Genomic DNA, 13,538 nt, shown 5'->3' with positions numbered 1-13,538 from the left:
TGATTTTTCATTTTTCTTGAACGAGCCAACATCTTGAGCCTTGTTTTCAACTAATTAATATCCAACCTTCAGTAAAGACCAAGGTTTTTGATTCTTTTTGTTTTCTTTATTTTGTTCATGGAGGTATTTGCACATCAATGCAAATGCTCTAATTTCAAGAATTATTACTAGTCTTTTGATCCCTTAAATCTATGGCTTATTCATTTAGATATTTTATGATGCATATCATTTTAATTGTGTTTTTAATTGTCTATTGGATCTAGCTGGACTAGTGGGAGCAATGTTTTCCATTTAACCTATGATCAATTCTAAGGAGTGACATGTTGACTCTTAAATGAATATATTATTGTATTGGTTCTAAGTTAACTAGTTTTTGTAATCTTAAATTTTTATTTTTTATTTTAGTGCGGCAATAATGAAATGATATTTTAACATCCACGAGACTAAAAATAGTCTATGAGACCATCATTTCCCTGCTTTTCACCTTTTGCAATTCAATCATTTTCTTATTCAAATTGATGATGAGCTGGCCCAACCTTCCAACAATCCCCTTGCTGAAAAGACAATGCCAAGAAATCGATGCTAACCTATTCTCATAACTTTCTCTGATGTCTTTGAACGCATCAAATTCCAAAATGAAATGTTTTTCCAATTCCACTGCCTAAGACATGCAAAATGTATACACTTGTTCTTCCCAAGCTTCTTTAGGCCTTTCCACTGTCCTATTTCACACCGAAGTTGATGCGAGTTGGTTTTTAATTGAGCAATAAAAACCTTTGCCCTCCACGGAATGCTAGCTCCAATGAACTCTTTTTGTTGTAGATCACACATAGAGTTGAATTCCTCAATTTAATACTTCTTCTTTCTACCCCCGTCTTTTCCCCATACCCGTTTATGAAACTTCTCCATAACAAAATTCTTTAGCTCCTTGTTATTTGCGGGACAAGCATTGAGGCAGATATTCCATTTTTGCATCCATGTGTGGTTTTGTCTCATCCATGTTTTCTTTCTTTCACTCATGCCTTCATTGAAGATAACATTAGGTCGTCTACCTACTCCCATTTGCTCAATTCTTTTTAGATATCTTATGAGCCACACCATAGCAATTGCTTCAATGAGAGTTGCTTCTGTTCACTTTAACATTATTTCATAAGATACCGAACTTTGATCATAATCAAACGTTTTTGGATTTTCTCAATTTGTTTCCATTTTGAAACGGGGTGCTGCTAACTCACAATTCACATCCATATAACATTAGTGGACAAACTGAGAGTCCAAAAAGTACTTTAATGGTTTTCCAATCCCATAACTCAGCCTCTCTACCTCTATTTTGAAGAGCATATAATGCTTTCCACCTTCCTAAAATTCTCTTCTTTATGCAGTCCTCCCAATTAAGTTTGTTGTTGAAATCAATCCCAAGGTACTTGTACTCATTTAATTTGGTGTCTCGCTTTAAAATTGGATAATAATAATGATAATTTACTTCTTCAAGAATATTGTCTTAAAAAAGAAAGCTACCACTCTTGTTTAATAATTTAATTTCTTGAAGATAAAAAAAAATAAAAAATATCAATTTATATATAATTTAAGTTCTGAAAAATATTAAATTTTTTTTTTATCGATTTATATATAATTTAATTCTTGAAAATATAAAAAAGTAAAAATTTATCGATTTATATATCCTAGAGGCATATGCCACTTTGTAAGATAGTCACCTCTTTTGTCCTTTTTTCTTTAAGAGAGGGCTGACACCCAATCACATATTTTTAAACGTTTGTCCTATCTGAAGGAAACTCCTATTTCATAGACCATAGAAAAATAAATGCTCCCTGACATGGCAGGCAAATAGCTTTAGCCCTCTAGTCCCTATGTGAAAGGCACATAATCCAATCACTCAAATTTTGCAAAAATTAAAAAATTATCGACGTGGCCTTGATCTCTGAAAAGCATGGAGCATGCGTTTGGTGTTCACTGTTCTCTGGTTTCTTTGAGATTAATCCGATCATTCATACTTGTTTCAGTCAACAGTTGAGATTGCAGGAACAACGCAGGTCGACGTGAAAAGTATTTTTCCAAACCCATCTATGTTCTATTTTTCTTTTGTTATTCTGTATTTCATGCTGCCAAACCCTGCTTTTGGGCGTGTGCCAGTTGGGCAATCTTTGTAACGAGACGATCTCAATTACACAAGGCGCATGAGGAAGCATTGTGAACACAATTTGTTTATCGTAGCGGATATGTAACTCATAATATAACCAATGAATTGAATGAAGGAATCAAGGGATGAACTGGTTCGGTCGGTTCTGATTACACGATTTTACACCTATTTGGGAGCTTTGAACTTGGGTTACCGCGTTAACACAACCTTGATGACCTCGCTGCTTTGGGAAGGAAAAAAAACACTTTTTCTTGAAAATCCTGCTCATTATGAAAACGTTTTCCACAATAATAACACTTGGCTTTGTTGCCTCGGTTGAAGTTATCTTTCTTTGCAAATTTTCTTGCTTGAAGTTGCCTTGTCTTTGTCTTCCTTTCTTATCGTTTTGTTGGGCAAAACTTTAACTTCCTTTGCCTTTATTCGTTGTTGCAAAGGCATACTTAGAAGTTAGAACTGCCCTTTATTCCTTTGTTCCTCCTACAAGAGTAGCCCTCCTAGCCCATCAAATTTCAAGGGACAAGATAACTATGTTCTATCTTTTCATTGATAAAAAAAGTTGATGTCTTATATTCTTCAGTTCCCTGAGATAATTTGCTTTTAAATTACTTTATACCATCCTTAATCTATATAATTGGTTTTTCAACTAGAAAGCCTTCGTTTCATCAGACGTTATTCAAAGTTTTCCAATGTATCTCAAGCTGTTTGAGAGCAATTTGCATTTTCTTTGTGCATTGTTTTTTTAGGAAAATCTTACTGGGAAAGGATGCTTTTCCACATTCGTCGATGGCATCCCTAATAAACTCATAGGCTTAGACTATATGCCCACCGAGGAGGACTTGAATTGGGTATTTACTAGCATGGAAACACCCAAATGCGCGAGAACATTGGCAATAACAAGATGAACTAACCCTTTGGGCTACTTGTGCATGTAGTTAATGTCATCTAAGATTGCCATACCAATAATTGCAAGAGCTTCCTTATCTCTGTCATCATAAGCTTCTTTTTCATCCACATTATTTGGCCTTGGTCTTTTTCCCATCTACAACGCTCTAAAGTTTTCTCACCACAAAAACATTTCTAATTGTGGGTTTCCATATTACTCAGTTCTTGCCTTCAATCTCGTGCGAGTCTAGTAGTATAGTACCTTAAACAATTCCTACCATATTTTTAACTTGTCTTCGTTGATCTTTTCACACTTATTAGATGAGATCAAACCTCTAGGAACATGCATTGATCTCCTTAATGTGAAACCTGGCTATTCTTTGTTCGTTAATGGCTTTCTACAACTTGTTTAAAAGTAGTTCTGAAGATCCCCCAAAATTTAAAGATTCTTTCAAGAGTTTCTTCAATTCTATGGTCCAATTCTTCTCTCAACAGAACTTGCAATGTTTAACGTTCAATGAATGACCACAATGTTTCTCTATGCTGTTACCCTAGATTTAGGAGCTGCCACACTACGCCCACTTTTATTACACACACGGATGGTACTTTTTTCTATTCAGGTATTTCATGGTTTATAATGTCATCTATTTTTATTTTTTTGGTAGAAATATTACATAACTAGGAAAAACCAATCTAACCACCCCACCTATATGTGTAGTTGGAATGCAGAGAAACATAAGGGCTATTTTAAAAACAATCCTCATCAGGATTTGTTTCTCTATGCTTTTGGTAGTTACTTCGTTACTATGTCTTCTCAGAGATGTTCTTTGAGATCTTCTAATTTCCCTTCATTGATGTGAAGTTGGCTTTTGATGTCCGAAGGAAATTTCTGAAAATTACGCCTTAAAAATTCTACTGGAGTTGAATTCTTCAGATTAGCCTCTCCTTCAGCAGTATAAAAATGTTGCCTTCTTTTGAGAATCTTTCTCTGATTCTTCTAAACCAGATTTATAAAACTCGTCAAGGGGAATTATCCCTTTTGTGACAATCTCCTTTTCTATTATGCTCTAGTTTTTTAGCCCATTAGTCCTTTTATTTTTCATTTTGATTTTCTGAAAACTTTCTTGATCCACATTCTGAGGATTGAAAGTAATTTCCGTTTCAATTTCTGTCTAGGGAATCCTTTTGGAGCAATTTGCCCCTTAATGGCTCAAGTCATGGCAGATCCTGCAATTAGAGGTAATAATAATATCATTGTAATCTAGTAGCTGTCTCTGTGGAGAGACATTAAAATCCATTATAATTTATAACTATGTCTGAAAACCCCTTGTTTAAATATAGTTCAATGCACATTCCGGCAGAGGCGATCGAACTTCCAAACGATTAAATCTGCCTAAAGAATTTGTTTCTTTTCCAGAACCTCCTTCAACTAGAGGTGGATCGGCAGATTTAGAAATCTCATCCCAAAAGGAGTAAAGGAGATAGGGATAGCAGTTGGGTTAAATTCAGGGAACCAAGGTTTCATGAAGATATAGAGTCTTCCTAAAAGCTAGGATCTTCTCTCTAGAACTTGTTTCATATCTTCAAACTTATCGAAATACACTATGAAAAAATGCTAGCACAAAAACTTTGAAAATTTCAATTTGACGGTTTTTCAATATCTCGGGAAAGAGCACTGAATTTGTAGTATGAAAGTTAGAGTGAGGTTCCACAATACCACAAGGAGGAAGGCCCAAGCTTGAGTGCTTGGAAGGGAAGTAGAGTTGCCACCCATTTTTCGGGAAAAACCAAGAAAACTAGGGTGGGGATGTTAGTATTTTCTATTTCTCCCTACCTATTCTCCATTATTCATTAGTCTTTGCCATTTCCTATTTTAAGGGATTTTCTTTTTTAGCAGTTCTATCTTTAGACTAGAGATGATTGGTTGACTAGTGATTAGTCACCGGTGAGTTGTTTGCATTTAAATAATGAGAGTGCTTGGCATGTAGCCGCCACATGGAGTGTGCTTGACATGTAAACACATGTATCTACCTATTCCTGGCACATATGTGACTCATTATTTTAAGAGTTACATAGAATAGTGTGTTTGGCATGTGGACTGTGGCCACCACATGGAGAAGTGTGCTTGGTGTGTGCTGACATGTGTTCTACCTATTCTTGGTACATGTGGGGTGTGTTATTTGAGGAGTTCACTCATCTTTTTCAGACTTTTCGCATGCACGGACTCCTCTCTTATTTTATAAAAAATGATAGAGGGTGCATTAGGAAATAAATATTCTTTTGGTGTTAATGAGAAGCTGTGTGATTGCTGAGGGCGATTGCTAGCTCTCTGGTTTTGATTTGCAAATTCAGTAATTCTCACTTCTATTCTCCATTACTTGCTGGATTGATCTGAAATTATGATGTGCATTGTTGATACTCTTGATCTATACTCTATGCTTTTTGTCTTAAAAAGTATGAAGTTTTTGTTTGGAGTTATTATATATATATATATATATACTTGGAATGAAAGCACGGAAAACCCCGTAGTACTTCCCCACATTTTATGGATTGTAAACTGGGTAAATTGTTGGTCCTGATCATATATATATATATATATATATGATCAGCATGGGAAACCCCAGAGTACTTCCCCACATTTCATGGATGGTAAACCGGGTAAATTGTCAGTCCTGATTACAGGGCCTCGCCCCAAGGGATTCAAAGAGAGTTGAACCCGTGATCAGCAACAACTAGCAATAATATCAAAGAACTTCATGTCTGGATCTAGACCAATTGAGCTCACCCTTTTGGCTATGTTCTTTAACATTTTCAGTTTCAGCTGTAGGGTATAATCTTCGAGTGCAGATCTGCTGTCATGAATTAGAAAATTAACATTGTATCAGCACTGCATTGCTGTAATTCTTCTGCCCAATGAATGGGGCAGGAAACTACCTATGATAGGGAGTTGAAAATGGCGGATTTCAGTTCGTTTAATGGCCAACAAGCTCTAGTGATTGGAGCAATCCATGCTTGTGAAGGACACAAGAACATGTGAAAGGTTGGATTACTTTTTATCATTGTGAAGGGCGAAAGAACTTGTGAAAGGTTGTTGATTCTCACTAAACTGTTTTTTGTTTGAGTTGTGATCTAGAGGATTGCAGGATTGATAAAATTTGGAATGCCATGTCTTTAGAGAGTTTGACCAATTAGAAGGAGTCTCCAGTTTCACCCCTTGGAATTGCATCTTGCAAATGCATATGGACGAGATTATTTTTTGGGGCATAGTCCAGGGTAAAGTTACAGTTCCCACCAATCCTCAACAATTATCTATGTATGAGAAGAGGATTGCTAAGGCAAAGATGAGCAAAGATGATGCTTTTGTAGTCCGTGAAGGACCATCTGATTCCTCACATCACAGGGAAATCATTAAAAGAAATGTCCAATGCATTGAGCAATCTGTATCAGTGTCAATATTTATAGGAAGATGCCCTTAAAGAACAATTTCATGATTCATCCAAACACACATGAGTAATTCAGACACCACGGTGAGTTATCTTATGTGGATCATCTCACACAAAGATCAACTCTTTGCTATTTGGATGGAGATCAAAGATGAGGCATTAGAGCCTATTGCACTAATTCTCTCTTGTTTTAGAAACCTTTGTTCAGGGTGTAGTTGCTCAAGAAACCTTCCAACCAATGAGAAAATTTGGGACATCTTTCTCCGAGAAGAAACAAGACAGGAAACAATGTCAGCCCAAAGAGAAGAGGACCAAGACCTTGTAGATATCAAGAAGGTGAGGACAGGTGGAAAGAAAAAAGGACCTTTGAAGGTAAGGAGGAGGAGACACCTTCTTCAGATCATGGTACTAAGGATTGGAGTCATGTGATGTGTTACAAATGTCACATGAAAGGAACCTTTGCTTATCAACATTCCGAGAAGAGAAAAGGGGTACGCAGCAACAAAAGCGATTTGCAAGGAGTGGAGATACCTCAGTTAGAGTGAATGAGTCGGCATTCAATCTTGAAACTAGTTTCTCCATGGTTTCATGAATTTCTAGGAATACCATTTTTGGTGTTGGTTGGTATGTTGATAGTGGATTGTCATGAAATATGACATTCACAAAATTTTTCTCAGCATGTTTCAAGAATAAGATATGTGAATAAAAGTGGAGTGGGTGATGATGCTACATATCTAGTGACAAGAATTGGCACCATCTCCTTTAGTATGCCTTAGGTGATGTTCTCGATTTGCATGAAGTTCATTTTGTACCTGGATTAACTAAGAATCCCATTTCATTCGAGACTATAATAGATATGAAATGTATAGTTGAATTAATTATCAATAATGATCCATAAAAGATTGCAGTTGAGAACCTCCTTAGGTTTTCATAGAAAGGAGAGTGTGATGGAGGCCTTTATAGGCTCCTTGTTGATACTACAAAACATGAGGCCTTAGTGCATGATAGCGTTTGTGCGAGCTATGGCTGATCCGTAAACTGCTGTGGATATTCCACTGGACAGTTCGTCATGATAATATTATATTAAAAATATGAGATTCTACACTATTACAGTTTTATTTGATTTTTAGATCTGAAAATTAACTGTAATTAGTGCATGCATATAAAAGTAAATCAAGTAGAAAAGTAGAGAACGACAAAATAAGCTCACTCACACACACACAATACACAAGATATGCTCTCTGGGAAACCCTTTCGAGAGAAAACCCAGCTGGAAGATGAGGCCACTTCGCTCTCTTTCTCTGTCTGGAAATATGGCTGCAGATACAAAGAAGTAATGTCTGTGGCCCGTGGGCTGCTACAGTGCACAAATCCTCTCTGTGTGCTCTATCTCATATCTCTCCTGGCTATCTTTGCTCAACTATGGAACAAAATGCTCTCGAAAGAATGGAATGCCTCTTCCTTCTAGTGGCCCAGTTATAACACAGCCCGATAGCCTACTAGTGGTTAAGTTTGACTACATCAACTCTTAACTAGAGTTACAAATAGACTCTTCTAGAGTCTTTTGCATCACAAACTGTTAAAATTAGCAACTAGGGCCAAATTCCATGTGGGTCATCTTATTAATGGAAGCTGATATATTTCTTGGATCTCTGTCATCGAGAGGTGTAGGATTGATCTAAAGATCATCTGATTCCGATAAGTATTCACGGAGATATGAATTTATTTGTGTTGTGGGACAATTCGTCAAAGTCGGCCAACAACCAAATAAACCCCACTTGTGCTCAATGTTTTAGTATAAATAGAGGTGGTTTTCAAGTCATCTCAACACACTTGGGATCTCTTCCTCTCTCTACTTGTCTTTGGTGTTTTAGCAGGAGGAAAGATCATAAGGAATAACATTGCCCTGATCTAGAGGGCAGAAAACAGGAACTGCCGGAAAAGCCGGAAAAGCTAGAAAAGACGGAAAAGCCGGAAAAGACGAAGAAATTGCCGGAAAAGACGGAACTGCCAGAAAAGACGGAACTGCCGAAATTGTCGGGAACTGCCAGAAAAGTCGGAACTGCCAGAACTGCTGGAACTGTCGGAAAATCCGGGACTGCCGGGAACAGCTGGAATTGCCGGAACTGTCGGAGAACAGTCGGAATTGCCAGAATTGTCGGGAACTGCCGAAACAGCCGGAGCATTTGTCTCCGAAGGAGAGCAGCATGCAAGGGACAACTAACTAACATTGAGACAATTGTATGGTACTTAGCAGCAAATACACCAAGCATGCAATGTTACAGCTAGCATGAAAGGGACAACTAACATGCAACAACAAGCATGCTAAGAACAACAAGCATGCTAGGGACAACAAGCAAGCAAGGGACAATAAGCAAGCAAGGTGCAGCCAACACATAGGTCAGGATGGCAACATGGTGCAGCAATGGCACATAATGCAGTACAGTGATGTGTACAGTCATGATTAATGAAGTGTGATGAGATGCAGCATAGTGATGATGGGTGCAGCATGGTGCAGCGCAGTGAGGTGCAGCATGATGACGAAATGCAGCACAACGATAGGTGAAGGAGTCACCTTGGAGAATTAGTTGAAGCAGCATGTCTTCAACTGATCTCATGTATCATCTTCTTAGAGATGATCTATGCTTTTATCTAGATAAGTCAAAGTGTTGACTTCTGTTGTAAACGTACTATCTCTCTCTCTCTCTGTGCTGAACTATTGAAGAACTTATAAGAAAATTGATCAAGGGTTTTCCCACATTGGGGTTTGTCCCTGGCTAGCGCCACATCTTGTGTCCTCTTGTCTTGGCTTGTCTTCTGCGATTTAAGTTTATGTTCTATCTGCAGTTTACTTTAATGTTGATGTGATTGCTAATCCGGAAAAAATATGGAGCTAACTGTGAAAATTGAAATAAATTGCTCTAAGCATAGAACATACCTAAAATTAACATGGGATTAGCGCTGAGGTGAAGACAATGCCTAAGCAAGAGTGAAAGAGCAATCATCGAAGACAGTTGGGAAACGACAAAAGGATCAGTGGATTCCTGATCCCTCTTCAAATTCACCAAGGGTGAAGTCGAAACAGAGAATATTATCAGAATGGCGCAACTGAATATATTCTACCTAAAGATCATTTCATTGGAAGATCGGATCTCAGGGTGGAAGGAAAGGCAGATAACTAGTTCGGCCATTATGCGAAGGAGTGTCCGAATGGCAGGGACACATCACTTGATGATGATAACAATCATTCCAGGGACATGACAGGTAATGCAGGTCATCAAGGAAATGGCCGACTCTTCATAGAAAGCAAGGAACCCCAGGTATGAAGAATCAAATGTTGTTTTTGATAAGATAAAGAAGCATTATCTTGTATTGGCCCTCTCCTTCAGATTCTTTGGGAATCTGGCTTATAGATTGTAGTGCTTCAAGGCACTTCATCAGATAGATGGGTGCACTCTCTAATTTGGTAGAGATGGAAACAATCGTGGGATTATACTTGGAGCCGATGCCACCTATCCCGGAAAGGGTGTAGGGAATGTTAACTCTCAATTGAATAAGGGTAACTCGATTCATTTACAAAATCTCTTTTATGTACCTGATCGCAAGAAGAACCTCGTGTCCATCTCGGAAATGGAAGTCAAAGGTTACAGGGTGACGCTCATCGATGGAAAGGTACGTGTTTGAAAATAGAATTTTCAAAGATGTTTTTGAGTTTAGGGTTGTATCAAGTTGCAGGAAGTCCACTGGGGACCATGTCCATTGACACATAACAACGGAGGTCTGTGAGTCAGATGGTGATAGGGATGCCTGAATTCAAAAAGAGCATGAAAGTACATGTCTGAGATGTACCGAAGGAAAATATTATAAGGGGACCATTCCCCTCATGCAAGCAAGTCCACAGGTTTGGAACAACCCGAGGAGTTTGAGATTCATGATCGGGAATCTCATGTATAAAGGTGGAAGAAAGCCCTCTATGGCTTGAAGCAAAACACCCGGGCATAGTATGAGAGGATTGATCGCTGTTTGATGAAGCTGAGATTCACTAGGAGTGAAACTGATCCAAACCATTACTCGAAGGTTGTGGATGATAGACCTCTCATACCAGCACCTTATGAGGACGACCTATTTCTGAGAGGTGCAGACCCTCTCATTTGCAGAAGTAAGAGGGAGTTGGATTTCAGATGTGGAATGATAAGCTGCAAGCCTGTGACTACCTCGAGGATCTTAACTTTCAGAAGTTATATGGTAGTGATGTCAGACCAGATTTGGGAGATGCCTCTGAGTTTCATAAACTCATTTTTGATGTTCTTGGTGAACTTCCGCCCGGACATATGTTTTGCAGTTAGCATGGTGAGCTCATATTTGGTTGAGCCTCACTGGATTGGTGCCAAGAATCTTCTGAGATATCTTTGGGGCACAATCTCTCATGGATTGAGATACACTGCCGGAAATATGAAACTGCATGATTATTCGAATGTTCACTGGGCAGGCAGTGTGGAGGATCACTAAAGCACTTCTCAGTGCTGGTTCTCTTCAGATTCTGCTTCAATATCATTGATGAGCAGGAAGCAAAAGTCGGTTGCTATAAGCACCGCCGAGACTGAATACATAGCTACGAGTATGATCTCGTGTGAAGCTGCATGGCTGCAGAAGCTCTTAAGTGAGTTGTTTGTACACATGATGAATACCACTGTGATTCTCTGTGACAACGAAAGGGGGGATTCGATTATTGAGGAATCCCGTATTCGATGATTGCTCCAGCAGATAGACATCAGATACTGCCTTATCTGCGATATGGTAAGTCAATGAGCGAGGAGGCTCCATCGCATTGAGACTGATGTACAGGTTACAAACATTTTGTCAAAGCCCCAGGGAAAGGTCAAATCTGTGACTTTCCCGAACGACTTGGAGTCGTTGGGAGACCTTCTTATAAGGGTCCTGCATGTTGCATGCATTGAGCTCTGGGAGCTCTGGGGGGCTTGGGGTACTTACTGGAGCAACATATGACCACAGGGCGACTCACCCTCCCCTGGTGGTGCGCTATGAACAGGATGATTAGTTCTCCCATGGCAACTGTGGAACAGGATGATTAGTTCTCATGTGGGCCAGGATGATTAGTTCTCCCGTGGCAACTGTGGAACAGGATGATTAGTTCTCCTGTGGGCCAGGATGATTTGTTCTCCGTGGCGATTGTGGAACAGGATGATTAGTTCTCCTGTGGGCCAGGATGATTAGTTCTCTGTGGCATCCATTGACAGGATGATTCATTCTCCTGTGGACAAGATGATTAGTTCTCCTGTTGAGGCATCCTACCCATGCAGTCTGGAATCATGGGAAGTACCTCTCATTTGATCAATGAGCAGGGAAATGAGGATAGGGACCATAGTAGTACTATCGATGGACGCATCGCTGTATCTACCATACTCCCTATGCTAGGATGACCTCCATTGATCTGGGATCAGTATGAGTGGTTTGAGACACTCTCTTGTGACATTGATCTGGGATCAATGAAACTGATCTGGGATCAGTATGAGTGGTTTGAGACACTCTCTTGTAACATTGATCTGGGATCAATGAAACTGATATGGGCTCAGTATGAGTGGTGTGAGACACTCTCTTTTGATATTGATCTGGGATCAATAAAACTAACTTCGGGTTAGTAAGAGTGATGTGACACACTCTCTTTAGATGAAACTGACTTCGAGTCAATAGAGAATGGTATGAGACATTCTCGATCAATTCTTCTTCTTCATGGTTCAACAGAGCAGAGCAAAGTAGAGCAGAGTAGTGCAGGGCACTGATGACTGAGATAGTACAGTCGGACATATGGATGAGCGGATGGAGTTCTCCCTAGTTGAGAGGGAGTGTTAAAATTGGCAACTAGGGCCAAACTCCATGTGGGTCATCTTATTAATGGAAGCTGATATTTTTCTTGGATCCCTCTTATCGAGAGGTGTAGGATTGATCTAAAGATCATCTGATTTCGATAAGCATTCATGGAGATATGAATTTATTTGTGTTATGGGACAATTCGTCAAGGTCGGCCAGCAACCAAATAAACCCCACTTGTGCTCAACGTTTTAGTATAAATAGAGGTGGTCTTCAAGTCATTTCAACACACTTGGGATCTCTTCCTCTCTCTACTTGTCTTTGGGTTTTAGGAGGAGGAGAGATCCTAAGGAATAACGTTGCCCTGATCTAGAGGGCAGAAAGCCGGAACTGCCGGAAAAGCCGGAAAAGCCGGAAATGCCGGAACTACCAGAAAAGCCGGAAAAGCCAGAAAAACTGAACTGCCGGATAAGACGGAACTGCCAGAAATGCTGGAAAAGCCGAAAAAGCCGGAACTGCCAGGAATTGTCGGGAACTGCCGGAACTGTCGGGAACTGCCGGAATTGTCGGAAAAGCCGGAAATGCCGGAACTGTTGGGACTGCCGGAACTGCCGGGAACAACCGGAAACAACCGGAAATGCTGGAACTGCAGGGAACAGAGGGAATTGCCAGAATTGCCGGGAACTGCCGAAACAGCCAGAGCATCTGTCTTCGAAGGAGAGCAGCATGCAAGGGACAACTAACTAACATTGGGACAGTTGTATGGTACTTAGCAACAAATACACCAAGCATGCAATGTTACAGCTAGCATGCAAGGGGCAACTAACATGCAACAACAAGCATGCTAAGGACAACAAGCAAGTAAGGGACAACAAGCAAGCAAAGTGCAGCCAACACATAGGTCAGGATGGCAACATGGTGCAGCAATGGCACATAATGCAATACAGTGATGTGTACAGTGATGATTAATGAAGCTTGATGAGATGCAACATAGGGATGATGGGTGCAGCATGGTGCAGCGCGGTGAGGTGCAACATGATGACGAAATGCAGCACAACGATAGGTGAAGGAGTCACCTTGGAGAATTAGTTGAAGCAGCATGTCTTCAACTGATCTCATGTATCATCTTCTTAGAGATGATCTATGCTCTTATCTAGATAAGTCAAAGTGTTGACTTCTGTTGTAAACGTATTATCTCTCTCTCTCTCTGTGTTGAACTATTGAAG

The 13,538-nt window shown here is 39.6% G+C and overlaps 1 protein-coding gene across 1 annotated transcript in view; it reads left to right on the top strand.

The window, feature by feature from the left end:
- Positions 1 to 1,825: 1,825 nt before the first annotated feature.
- SR (serine racemase) overlaps positions 1,826 to 13,538 on the top strand; it is an 86,228-nt gene continuing 74,515 nt past the window's right edge. The window contains exon 1 of the mRNA XM_089440330.1: positions 1,826 to 2,064. The gene's annotated coding sequence lies outside the window, so the exon portion shown is untranslated. The remainder of the gene's footprint in view (positions 2,065 to 13,538) is intronic.

The sequence above is a fragment of the Pinus tabuliformis genome, chromosome 9 (assembly GCF_031772625.1).
Source record: "Pinus tabuliformis cultivar Carrire ecotype Pingquan chromosome 9, CPIR1, whole genome shotgun sequence".
NCBI lineage: Eukaryota > Viridiplantae > Streptophyta > Pinopsida > Pinales > Pinaceae > Pinus > Pinus tabuliformis.
The sequence above is the reverse complement of the archived record's forward strand: the minus strand, read 5'-3'. Positions and strand labels throughout refer to the sequence as shown.